This window comes from Onychomys torridus, chromosome 10, assembly GCF_903995425.1.
Source record: "Onychomys torridus chromosome 10, mOncTor1.1, whole genome shotgun sequence".
NCBI lineage: Eukaryota > Metazoa > Chordata > Mammalia > Rodentia > Cricetidae > Onychomys > Onychomys torridus.
The window spans coordinates 77592530-77604946 of NC_050452.1; the positions used below are offsets into that span (position 1 = coordinate 77592530).

Below are 12417 nucleotides of genomic sequence, written 5' to 3' on the forward strand. Positions count from 1 at the left end.
CAGTGCTAGACACCAGAGGTGCATGGGTGGATGAAAGAGATTTGAAGTTTACATTGTTCTAGGGATTCCACTGCTATTTGTCATTCCATTTGGAGACAGAGTCTAAATGATTCTATTTGATCAGAAATAACATCTTTTTCAATGGGTTCCTAGGTCTGTCTTAACAAAGGATCAAATGTTGATGGCCTAAAAACAAGAATTTGTTTCCTCCAAGTTCTGGAGGCTAGAATGCCCCAAATAAAAGTGTCCATTTCCTTGGAAGGCTGTGGGGTTCCTTGCCTCTTACAACTTTAGGTAGTCTTTGGCTTACCAGTGTCTCCCATATCATCATATGGTCCCCTTCCCTGTTCATCTCTACAGAGCTAGTCATTGCAAGGAAGACACTCAATTCCAGCGTGATTCTTTCTTAGTTAAGCAACATTCAAAGACCTTCTTTCTCAATAATGTGACAGTCTGAGGTTCTGAGGAACATGAGAATATATTAGCAGATATCACTTGTACATAATATTAGTTTTCTTATGATATTTTATACACATATCCAGTGCACTTCAGTCATGGCCACCTCCTATCATTCTCTCCTGGCCTCCTGCCACTGATTCTGCTGCCCTAGAGTCAAACCCTCTACCTTCCTGCCATCTCTGTCTTCCTGAGAATGGCTTGTTTCATTCAGTTTTACGATCTCAAGTCCCAGTCATTCTGGCAAACAACATAATTTCATTTTTCTTTATGGCTAATAATGCTCCATATACCCCAGTTACTTTTTTCATGCATCAGGTGATAGGTGTAGCCAGAAGTTTCCCTGTGTCCCACACAGCTGCTCTGTCCCAAATAAACACACAGAAGCTTATAGTAATTATGGACTGTTTGGTCTATGGCTCAGGCTTACTGCTAGCAAGCTACTACATCTTAAATGAACTCATTTCTATTAAGCTGTGTATTGACACATGTCTTGTGGCTTTACCTGTGTTCTTTGACATCCTGCTCTCCTGGCAGGCCACAGTTTCTCTCCCAACTCCACCTTTCTTCTCCCTATGTGTTTGCTTGAATTTCCTGCCTGGCTATTTCCTGACTTGCCGTAGGCCAAGGCAGCTTCTTTATTAACCAATGGTATCAGCACATATTCGCAGCACACAGAAAGGCCATCCCATAGCACTTCTCCTTTTCTGTCTAATCAAAAAGGAAGGTTTTCATTTTAACATAGTAAAATTACATAGAACAAAATAGTTATCAAGCAAGAATTATAGTCACAATGTGATACAGATATATAGAATATAGATATGATAGGACAAAAGAGTAGATGGTTGAATCTACTTTTAAAGAACAACAACTTGCTTAAAATATTTTACTTTGCTATGGATTTTAGTTTATCGATATAAATTTAAAATTAATTTTGTTATACTCTCTCTATATTTCTACTCTTGTTTAAGGTATTATGTTTATTAACTCTGTAGCACGAATCCTAAAGGGTCTTATTAATAAAAAAAACCTGGGGCCTGGTATTGGGGTGAATTCTGGAAGACCAGAGAAGCAGAACAAGCCACAACTTCCTCACCTTGCTGATTCCTCAGCTGATCCTGTTTCCTCAGACTGGAAGCCTCTGAGTCTTCATCCAGAATGAATCTAAGCTGAACTGCTGCTCAAAAGCCTAAAAGCTTAACCAGCTCTAGTTCCTGGTTTTCATGCCTTATATACCTTTTGCTTTCTGCCATCACTTCCTGGGATTAAAGGTGTGAGTCACCATGCCTGGCTGTTTTCAGTGTGGCTTTGAACTCACAGAGATCCAGATGGATCTCTGCCTCCAGAGGGCTAGGATTAAAGGTGTGAGTGCCACCATTTTCTGGCCTCTATGTCTGTCTAGTGGCTATTCTGTTCTCTGACCCCAGATAAATTTATTAGGGTGCACAATATATTGGGGAACACAATATCACCACATAACTCATTTAAATTGTAATGGATAATTAAGAAATATAGATTAATAATTAGTCTTCTATGATAGTCAAACTTATAGTCATGTTAAGTTTTGTAGGTATGCATAGATATATTAGGTAGGCAATTTTCAAACACTTCAAAGATCTACAGAATATGGCATTTAAAATGTTTTAAGAACTTTAAATTTCTGGACATTGAAATATGTCTGCTTCTGGCAAAATTAATCTGCTTCAGAGAAGACAATGGGCATTGAAGAAACTCATTATGGACTTTGCTTTCTTTGTGGCAAAAGTTAGCCATTGGGCAAAAAAGTGCCCTTGCACTGACTGCTTGATAATATGTTGTATAAACTGGACATGCTGGACCTATTGGAAGGTGACTACTGAACTGTGCAAGGCGAGATGGTCCTTCAGGTTCCTGCTTTGCAGAAGAAACTGCCAGACATTCTACAGGACACAGGAAAAAGCAGGTGAGAGACTCTAGATCTGTGGGCTGAAGATGGATTCCCCAACATTGCAGAGGAACTTTGCATGATTGTCCAGGCAGACAGCTGCCTTTTTCATTCTAGATTTTTGGAAGTTGCTTACAATGCACTTACTGTTTACTTAGGTAATATTGTATCCTTCTGAGGTCTCTGATAGTTATAATTATGGGTTTCTTTGGTTATGATAAGAGAAAATGTAGGTAGATGATAAAATATTTTCTTTAATTTTGCCAAGTACAAATAGACTAGGTTTATATTATAACTGTAATTCTTGCTTGATAACTGTTTTATTGTATGTAATTTTACTATGTTAAATTTAAAACCTTCCTTTTTATTAGACAAAAAAGAGGAGGTGCTGTGGCATGTTCTTTCTGTATGCTGTGAATAGGTATTGATCTGATTGGTTGATAAATAAAATACTATTTGGCCAGTAGCCAGGCAGGAAGTATAGGTGGAATAAGCAGACAAAGAGAATTCTGGGAAGAGAAAGGCAGAGTCAGAAGTCACCGGCCAGACACAGAGGAAGCTAGATGTGAAGGTAGAACTGAGAAAAGGTACCAAGACACATGGCTAAACATAAACAAGAATTATGGGTTAATTTAAGTGTAAGAGCTAGTCAATAATAAGCCTGAGATAATGCCTGAGCAGTTATAATTAATATAAGCCTCTGTATGTTTACTTGGATCTAAGTGGCTGCAGGACTGGTGGGTCAAAGAGATTTGTCCTGACCATGGGCTAGGTGGGACACAGAAAAACTTTCATCTACAACAATGTCTATTTATATTTGGAAAAATTAAACAAAATACTCTATCATCTATGCTATATTTGTAAGTCTAAAATTTCATATCTAATTTCCCTTTTATCATAATCAAGGAAAGCTATGATTATAACTATCTAGTCTTCAACTCCACCAAAGACCCTAGAAGGATATAATATTACCTAAGTAAATAGGAAGTGCATTTTAAGCAACTTCCAAAATTCTAGAAATGACAGAAACATCTGGCTGCCTAGACAGTCACTCAAAGTTCCTCTGTAACATGGGGGCATCCATCTTCAGCATATAGGTCTTGTGTATCTGGCAGACGTTTTAGTAAAGCAGGAAATTTCAAGGACTATCCCATCTATTTTGGCAAAGAATGTCAGTCACTTTCCTTTGTGTCCTGAAGAATGTCTGGCAGTTTCTTCTGTGAAGCAGAACCCTGAAGGACCATCCCACCTTGTTTTAGCAAAGTTCAGCAGTCATTTTCCTTTGGGTCCTGCATGTCCAGTTTCTATAGTTTACAGTCAAGCAGTCAAGACAAAAGAAGTTTCTTGCCCAAATGGCTAATCTGTCCATAATGAAAGTAATCTTTGGAGTTTTTTCAATGCCTATCATCCTCTTTGAAGTAATTGGTGCTGTCAGGAACAGATGTGTCTCACTGTAAAGAAAAGTCTAAATTCTTAAAACGTTTTAAATGTCATATTCTGTAGGTCTTTGAAGTATTTGAAGAGTGCCTATATTTCTGAAATATATATTTGTATGCCTAGAAAAAGCTAACTAATATGACCATAAGTTTGAGATGACTATTAATCTGTATTTCTTAATTATACATTATAATTTCAAATGAGCTGTATAAGCATAGTATCTTAAAGAAGAGCAGAAATATATATATATATATATATATATATATATATATATATATATATAGTATAACAAAATTGACCCTAAACCTCTGTTAATAAACCAAAATCCATGCCAATGTAAAGTCTTTTGAGACCAACAGTTTTTTTTTTATTAAAGTAGACCCAATAATCTACCTTTAAAAAATCATTTCTATATCATATCCCCTTTTTTTCTTTAGAAAAAGATTGATTATGACCATTAACCATTTCTAACCACCTCCTTTAAATAAAAACAAACATTCATGAACAATATTTTGGAAATTTGGGCATAGTTTTTTTTATATTATTTCCTGCTGACTGGGGGCACTGGTAATCTTATAGGGAACCTAAGAAAATTCAGAATTATGGTCAAGTCCTGATTGAGGTATTTTGGGTGGTTGGTCCATCTCAGCCAATAGTCTTGAAACTGTTGTAGATGTTGGATCTGGGCCATCGCTGTCATTGGAGACCTTTCAGGGGGTCTTGTTTGATCAAACTTGATCATCTTTAATTTTGAATGAATATATGGAATGCTTCACAAATTTGCATGTCACCCTTGTTCAGGGGCCATGCTAGTCTTCTCTGTATTGTTCTAATTTTAGTCTATGTGCTGCTGAAGTGAGCACTTGAGTTGTTGTGAAGGACAGAGCAAGGAACACAAGTGGGTAACTATATTGTGTGCAGACTTCAATTCCTTCTAATATATACCAGGAAGGGCTGAGTCACATGGTGGTCCTATGTCATTTTCCAGGAACTTCCATAATCATTTCCATATTGGCAACATCTATTTACATTGTCTAGCAAGGTATAAAGGTTCCCCTTTGTCACATCCTCAGGGTTTGTTGTTCTCTTAGTGATGGCCATTCTTTCTGAATGGGGTGAGATGGAACAGCATGCAGTTTTAACAGGTATTTCCCTGATGGCAAAAGATGCTGAACTCTTTTCATTTGTACTTTGAATGACAGCCTTGTTGATTCATTTGCCCAGTTATGGACTGGATGGCTTGTTACTTTGCTGTTTAGTTTTTTTGAGTTTCTTATAATTCATTTATAATTGTCACATGAATAGTTGGCAGAGATTTTCTCCAATGCTGTAGGCTGTTCCTTCTCTCTGCCAGTTGCTTCCTTTGCTGTGCAGAATTGCTTCAATTTGAGGCAACCCTATGGAGCAATCTTGCTATAATGTTTTGAGCTCTTGGACTCCCATTCAGAATGTCATTGCCTTTGCCTGTATCTCAGAGTGTTTCCTTTCATTATTTTGGCTTCAGGCTTACATTAAGGTCTTTGATCCAGTTCAAATAAATTTTTGATCAGGGTCAGAAATAGGGACCTAGATTCGTTCTTCTATATGCACTTTCTCAGTTTTCCCACGTTGATTTGTTGAACAGCCTGTCTTTCCTCCAACCTATGTTTTTGGCACCTATCTCCCAAATTAAATGGCCATAGCTGTGTAGTCCATGTTCTTTGTTCCATCCCCTCAGTGACAACATCAGCATGTTTTGTTGGTTGCTTCTGCATGCCAATGGAAGTCACGTGTTGCAGTACCTCTAGCTGTTGCTCATCTTGCGCAGGATTGCTTTGACTAACCAGGTAGGTATTTATTTAGTTAGTTAGTTATTATTTCCACCTGATCTTTGTGTGTGTGTGTGTGTGTGTGTGTGTGTGTGTGTTTCTAGTAGTGTTTCAGAGTAGCATTGGAATTCTGATTGGGATTTCATTGAAGCTACAGATTGTTTTGAATAAAATAGTCATTTTCTCAATATTAATTCTGCCACCGATGACCACAAGTGTTCTTTTTAATCTCCTAGTGCTTTCTCCAATTTCTTCATTGTTTTAACATTTTCATCAAGCAGGGCTTTCACCTCATTAGTTAAGCTCATTTGTGCAGATTTTATTTTACTTAAAGTTATCATGTCTAGGGTTCTTTTTCTTCTTTCTCTCCTATCATGTTAGCATGCAAAAAGTTCCTGGGTATTTTTTAGTGCTGATTGCATCAAAGGGCTTCTGGCAAACTCTTTAGGGTGTAGGATCAGATAGTCTGAAAACAGAGATAACTTGGTCTCTTCCCTTCTTATGTCTGTGTCATTTGTAGTTATTGCTTTGCACTCCTGATCTGGCCATGAGTGCAAACACCATTTCCAGCCAGAGTGGCGAGTGGAGCGGACACCCTGTGGCATTCCTGAGGTTAGAGGAAATGCTTTCAGTTGGTCCCTGTTTAATGCAGTGTTGGTCATTGGTTTTTGTGGACAGCCTTTGTTGTGTGGAGGTGTTTCCTTTCTGTTCCTACTTTCTTCAGAGTGCTCCTCATCAAGGGATGCTGAACTCTGCTACTAGCCTTTTGTGCATCTATTTAAGAGCTCAAGGACATGGAGGTTTTAATACCTCTATTTAGCCCACTCTAATAAGTAGTCTCATTTTATTAAAGTTACTAACTTTAAAGCTTTTCTTACACATCTCTTGCCTACACATAAGTGAAAAAAATTACCAAGTGTGAAAAATGAATATGATCTTGTTATTAATTTTTAGTATATATCCTCCTTTTTTGATTATTGTTTCTTCCTTAATCCTTAAATTAGCTAATTCCCTCTTGTCATGAAGTAACTATTTTAACAACCTAGCATATGTCCTTCTGTGTTGTTTTTTATTGTTGCCTCTTCAAATAACATGCTTACATACCACACACACACACACACACACACACACACACACACACATGTCTGAGGGACATTTTATCCTTTATTCATTTAATTAGAAAAAGTACAATCATACCATTCACACATTTCTGTACTTTTGTATCAATAAAATTTATGTTCAAGTGTATTTTAGATCATTTTCTTTCTTTTTTTTTTTTTTCTTAGACAGGGTTTCTCTGTGTAGTTTTGGTGCCTGTCCTGGATCTCGCTCTGTAGACCAGGCTGGCCTCAAACTCATAGAAATCCACCTGGCTCTGCCTCCTGAGTGCTGCCTGGCTTTAGATCATTTTTTTTTAAATAAAAATTCTGATTATTCTACACAAAATATGTGCCCCTGTGTTGATGTGTATTGCCTGTATACCTGTTTTACTTCTGCTTTTTTTCCCAGACAGGAATGTGATTGTAAATATACTTCTATACTGATGCTTATAATCCTGACAGGTACTATTTCCAGGATGCAGTTACAAATGTGTATATACATATTCTTTTCATAGATTTTTTTTGAAGGATTTTTTTCCCCAAGTCATAGTAACTGCAAGTTCCTAGCCATCTTTCTACATAGTGTTTTCCTGTGCCTTGGTGGTGAGTCTAACCCACCACCCCGCTCTCATGTGACCTGCCTTTCTGTCTGGTTTTTGGTTAGCTGGCCATCTGAACGAGCTCATCCATAAACTGCTTTTCTGCCTTTGATTATTTTCTTCTTGTTGACTTGCAAGAGCCCTTTATCTATTAAGGACATTACACCCCTGTTTGTTCTCTGTTTAGAAATCTGCCTCCGGTCTCTCCCTGACCCCCATCATTTGGTGCTGGATTTTATTCACAGAATTTAAAAAAAAAATTTTTGTCGTACAACATGTTCACTTTTTATGTAATCATATATGTAGTCATACATGTAGTCATATGAGCATGTTCTCACTTAAAGCTTTGAGACTTCACCCTTAAAGTGAAGTCTTCCTGCCTCTGTGCTGTCCATGTAATCTCTTAGTTTTCTTTGTAAGAATCCTATTGCTCACAGTGGATGAATTTCCTATCAAATCACCTAAAGTTAGGACAGAAAATGATTTTTTAGTCTTATTTTGCTGTAATCATTCTACTTTCAATTAATCATCATATAGTAAAATTAAAATTCCATTATAATATAAAGGGTGGTGAGCCATGGCCAAGATTCTCTGTGCAGTAAAATTAGTATAGAATATTATAAGGGAGTTAGCTATATATTTTGAAATATATTTATAATACTGGTCCTGCTCAAAGCTTGTCAAAAGTAGTTTTCCTCTGAAGAACACATCATAAAATCTATGAAAAAAATAATAATATAAAAAAAATCACTAATGTGAGGCTGCAGACAAGGCTTAGCAACAGAGCACTTGCCCAGCATGCTTGAGGTCCTGAGTTAGATTCTAAGTATTGTAAAATTGAAGAATCATTAATATGTTAAATCAAAGAGTCCTAATTACATTCTATGGAGAGTGTTTAAGCAGAAATTGTATGTTTTTAACTGCTGTTATTGTATCAGTGGCAAGAAGCAACTTTATCCTACATATAAGGCAATGGGATACATAAATGAAGTACCTGGGTAGATGTTTACACTGCTTTCACCTTGGTAACACAATTCGTTTTCTAGTGACAGGAAATACATTTAACATACCTCCTGTGCTTTCTCCTTTCTCCTTGATAAAGAAAGAGTTCGAGATGGTGGCTGAATAAGGGGCTCTATCATATACTAATGCTACCTAGGAAATATTAGAAAATCTTAAATATAAATATTTTGAACAATTGTTAAATTGTCTACTAAAATAAAATATGGTGCCTTAGCTGGGCAGTGGCGGCACACGCCTTTAATCCCAGCACTCAGGAGGCAGAGACAGGCAGATCTCTGTGAGCTCGAGGACAGCCTGGTCTACAGAGTGAGATGCAGGACAGGTACCAAGACAACACAGAGAAACCCTGTCTTGAAAAGAAAAAGAAGAAGAAGAAGAAGAAGAAGAAAAATACAGTGCCTTAAAAATATGGTTGCTTGCACAATAAGCTACCTGGGTGGAAGTGTGGGTCTGTTTGGGATGGTTGGGTAGGTTGTCAGGAAAGCATATGTCGTGTGGTCATATAGAGCTGGCTTCAAATTTTAAGTTTTCTACCTACCTGTCTTTAGGTACTTTAAAGTATGTGTTTATGACTTCCTGAACAGTTTTTCCCTTATCTGCAAGTTCTTGATGACTGTTCTAACTTTGTGAGATTTAAGAATGAAACATATAAATGCTGTGTCTCAAAGCCTGCGGCAGAGGAAATGCTGAATACTATAGCGCTCTACGCTTCAATTCTTCTTTTCCAAAATGAAGACAGGATATATACCATGCAGCACAGAGCATGCTGCCTAAAAGCATGGGATATAGGCTGGCTGGATAAGGGTCAGAGCCCAGCTGTGTACATTCTTGCCAGGACTGAAGGACATGCCAGCTGGCTTAGACTTCATCTCTAGTCTCCAATCTGGCTTCAGCTGTGGCCTTAGATTTTTGGATGGCTTATTAGCTATTTGCCAGTTTCAAACTCACTTCTGATATCCTTATATTTGTGCATGATCAAATAAGTGGTCATGGATGTTACCTAGTCAACATAGCAATTGTACATACATAAGCAAGATATGTCTTTCAGATGTTTTTCCAGTTAATGTAATAGTTTGGATTATTGTTCAGGAAAATTTAAAATATTCACTTCTCAGTGTATATAAAATATACTTTGCCTCTGGTCCTCTTGATGCTGGGCTCAGGTCTATAATAGGCTTTGGACAATAGAGGGTAAGTATTTGTGCCAGACAGAAACAGTTAGACATTTTGAAAGTACATTTGAATGACTTCCTGAATAATTCCTTCCTTACTTGTAAATTCTTGAGAATTACCCTGACCTCATGAGATTTCAGAATAAAATTAAGCATTGTGGGTCCAAACCTGGCCATAGTAACCATCTTGGACACTGGATGGGCTATCTCCCACCCTTGCCATCATACTGAGAGGAATTCCCTATGAGCAGTTGCCAGCTAATAGGCTCAAGAGGCCCAGGCGCAGGTGTGGCTGAAGGTCATTCAGTTCAAGGTGTGGGAGAGATGTAAGATCTCTTTCCAGTTTCTCTGTGAATGAATAAACTCTGTCTTTCATCTTACTGTTACTTTCTTTAGAGCTTAAATTCCAGGGAGTGGGCATTTGAATAATCTTTACGCAAGAGAACCACAGGGGAACTGCTACTTCCACCAAAGATATCAGAGGGTTATGTATGAGAGGGTATGATGGATACTGGCCAGCCAAAGGGAAACACCCGCTAACATACTCAGCTTTATTGTGAGTATCACTTGCTACCCCTATTGTTGCTTGAAGGTTGGAGACATATGCCAGGAATTTTAATACAGTATGATATTCCTAGAAATACGCCGTGAGGGCTCAAGGCTGGAACTTATGGTTATGAATGGGTCAAGAGAAGCCCCAGGACAGAAGTAGATATTTTTGACATGGGACATTTGGGTACATCTGTTACTGCATGACAGAATGCTGAGATTAGGATTGTTTTCCCTAGTCAGTCAACGCTTGATCAACTTATGAACCTGGATTTCTCCAAGAGAATTTTATATTGTCCTCTGAGATGTCTACTAAGAGGGTGAGATGGTTCCTTCTTCTTTCTGGTAGCCAATGTCTCTATGTTCCCACTTTCTTCTTCATCCCCATCCTTGATAAAAATAGCTTTAGTGTTTTGATCTTTGCTATCGTTTACCTGGCAATGCCTTACTACGTCCATGTAACTAGGACATAGCTGTAGAAAAGATAGGATAAGGAAATGCCTTTACTCTGGAGCTTACTAGGGAAAGAATATTAAACATACAGTTATGCAAATAATCACAGTTCTGATCAAAGAGCTTTGAAAGAGGCCACGGTGGCGGTGTGTATATGACGAAGGATTAACCTAAACATAAAGGTCAAAGATGCTTTTCTCGGGGCCAGAGTTAAGCTGAGACATAAGGGTTGGGTAGTGTTGGTCAAGAGATGTAGAGGTTTGGGGTAGAATAAGTATCAAGGCAAGGCAATGGGAGTCAGTTCAGCCTGCTGGAAAGCATTAAGGTCAGTGGACCTAGATTAGAACTTGGGTGAAAAGAGGTCAGTGAGAGACATTTCCCTTTCTCTTCCAATGCCAAAACAAACAACTTTTAAAAGTTGAAGATGCTTCATCTCATCAAATGGACCAATCTTAGCAATCTCTAGGAGTGGGGTAAAGTGAGGAAATAAGAGTGTTGAAAGAAGAGCATGCTGGGTAATGTGGGCACATACTTCACAAAGGACTAGGAAATTGCATGTCTTGGCCCATTTCATTTCAAGTCAGTGTTTCTTTCTAAAACCAGTGTCTAATCAGAGATGCAAATGACATCAGTGTTTGAATTGTCCCCTCCCTTTCAAGCCCACTTAACGCCTGGTCATTTTTTTTTTCCCTCTGTTGGATGCTTTAAAAAAGTTTTCTTTAGAAGAACAAGTCAGGCAGAACAGGGCCCATTCTCTCCAGCCTGGTGTTTCCAGTTCAACAGGCCAACTCTTGCTTGTCATATTGAATCCTTTATTACAACAAAATATTATTTTAAAGACGTACTAACGGTAATTAGAAGCAATTGAGTTTTATCAACTAACACAAACGGTGGGATTTCAAACTTGGACTTTTGCTGGTATTTTAATGAAGTGTGTGTTAACAACTCCAAATCTGCTGTCAGGCAATCAGCTCAGTTGCATATACAGACCTTTGATGGAGGGACCATGTGTTAACGCTCAGAGGCGTCGGCTCATGTGCTGGCTCCTCACATCCACACTTCACAGATTTGTCTCCCAGCCCTATTTTATTTTCTTTTTCTCCCAACAAATAGTATCACAGTCCCCACATTTACTCCCAGAAAGTTCTGGAATTAAAGATGAGTATTCCCATGCGCACATTTTAATAATAGATGTTTAGTCATGAGTAATGGTGACTTAAGTTTTCTTTTTTTCCTGACTGCCTCATTTCAGCCCGGAACGCTCAAAGGACACATGGCCCGGAGTACCAGGACTGGTTCTGTGAGAATCAGGAGCTCAAGAAAAGGGAAGAATAAAAAGCAAGAGGAGGAAGGACCTGACCCAACATGGAGACTTCAGTGAATGAGAAGAGAATCTGCTGGACCAAGGACCAAGATGCTTTCAGCTAAGTATCTCTAGACACTTTAGTGCCTCCAATGCACTAGAAACAGTTCACAAACCAATGCCAACAGTGTTCCTATCACCATGCAGAAGCTGAGCCTTACAAAAGACAAAAGCATGTTCCTGTCAGTATGAACATTAGCCGAAGGACAACTGGATCATAGATTTACAGATAGATTGGGGTCCCCCCAGCATGCAATTCACAATAAAATCTAGCACTGCTTTCAGCTTTTCCACCTCAAGGACTATCAGAAAATTACATGCACAGTGCATGATGTCACTCACCCAGTGCAGTTACCCTGAGGCTTCAGGGATTTGTCCTGGAAAGGGACCACTCAGGGCTTGTCAAACCCCAGCCTGGAAGTGTGATGGAGTTAATACACACAAGGTCATCCTTGACCATAAGGGAATGGGAACCGATGGGGCATGCTTTCCTCTTTCATTTCCTGGCCTGACATGTTGGAGAACATTTTCTA

The 12417-nt window shown here is 38.5% G+C and overlaps 1 non-coding gene across 1 annotated transcript; it reads right to left on the reverse strand.

Moving 5' to 3' along the window:
- Positions 1-4573: 4573 nt before the first annotated feature.
- On the reverse strand, positions 4574-4680 carry LOC118592685. Its single transcript, XR_004946139.1, has one exon. It is a non-coding gene; the product is annotated as a U6 spliceosomal RNA (small nuclear RNA).
- Between the last annotated feature and the right edge of the window lie 7737 nt (positions 4681-12417).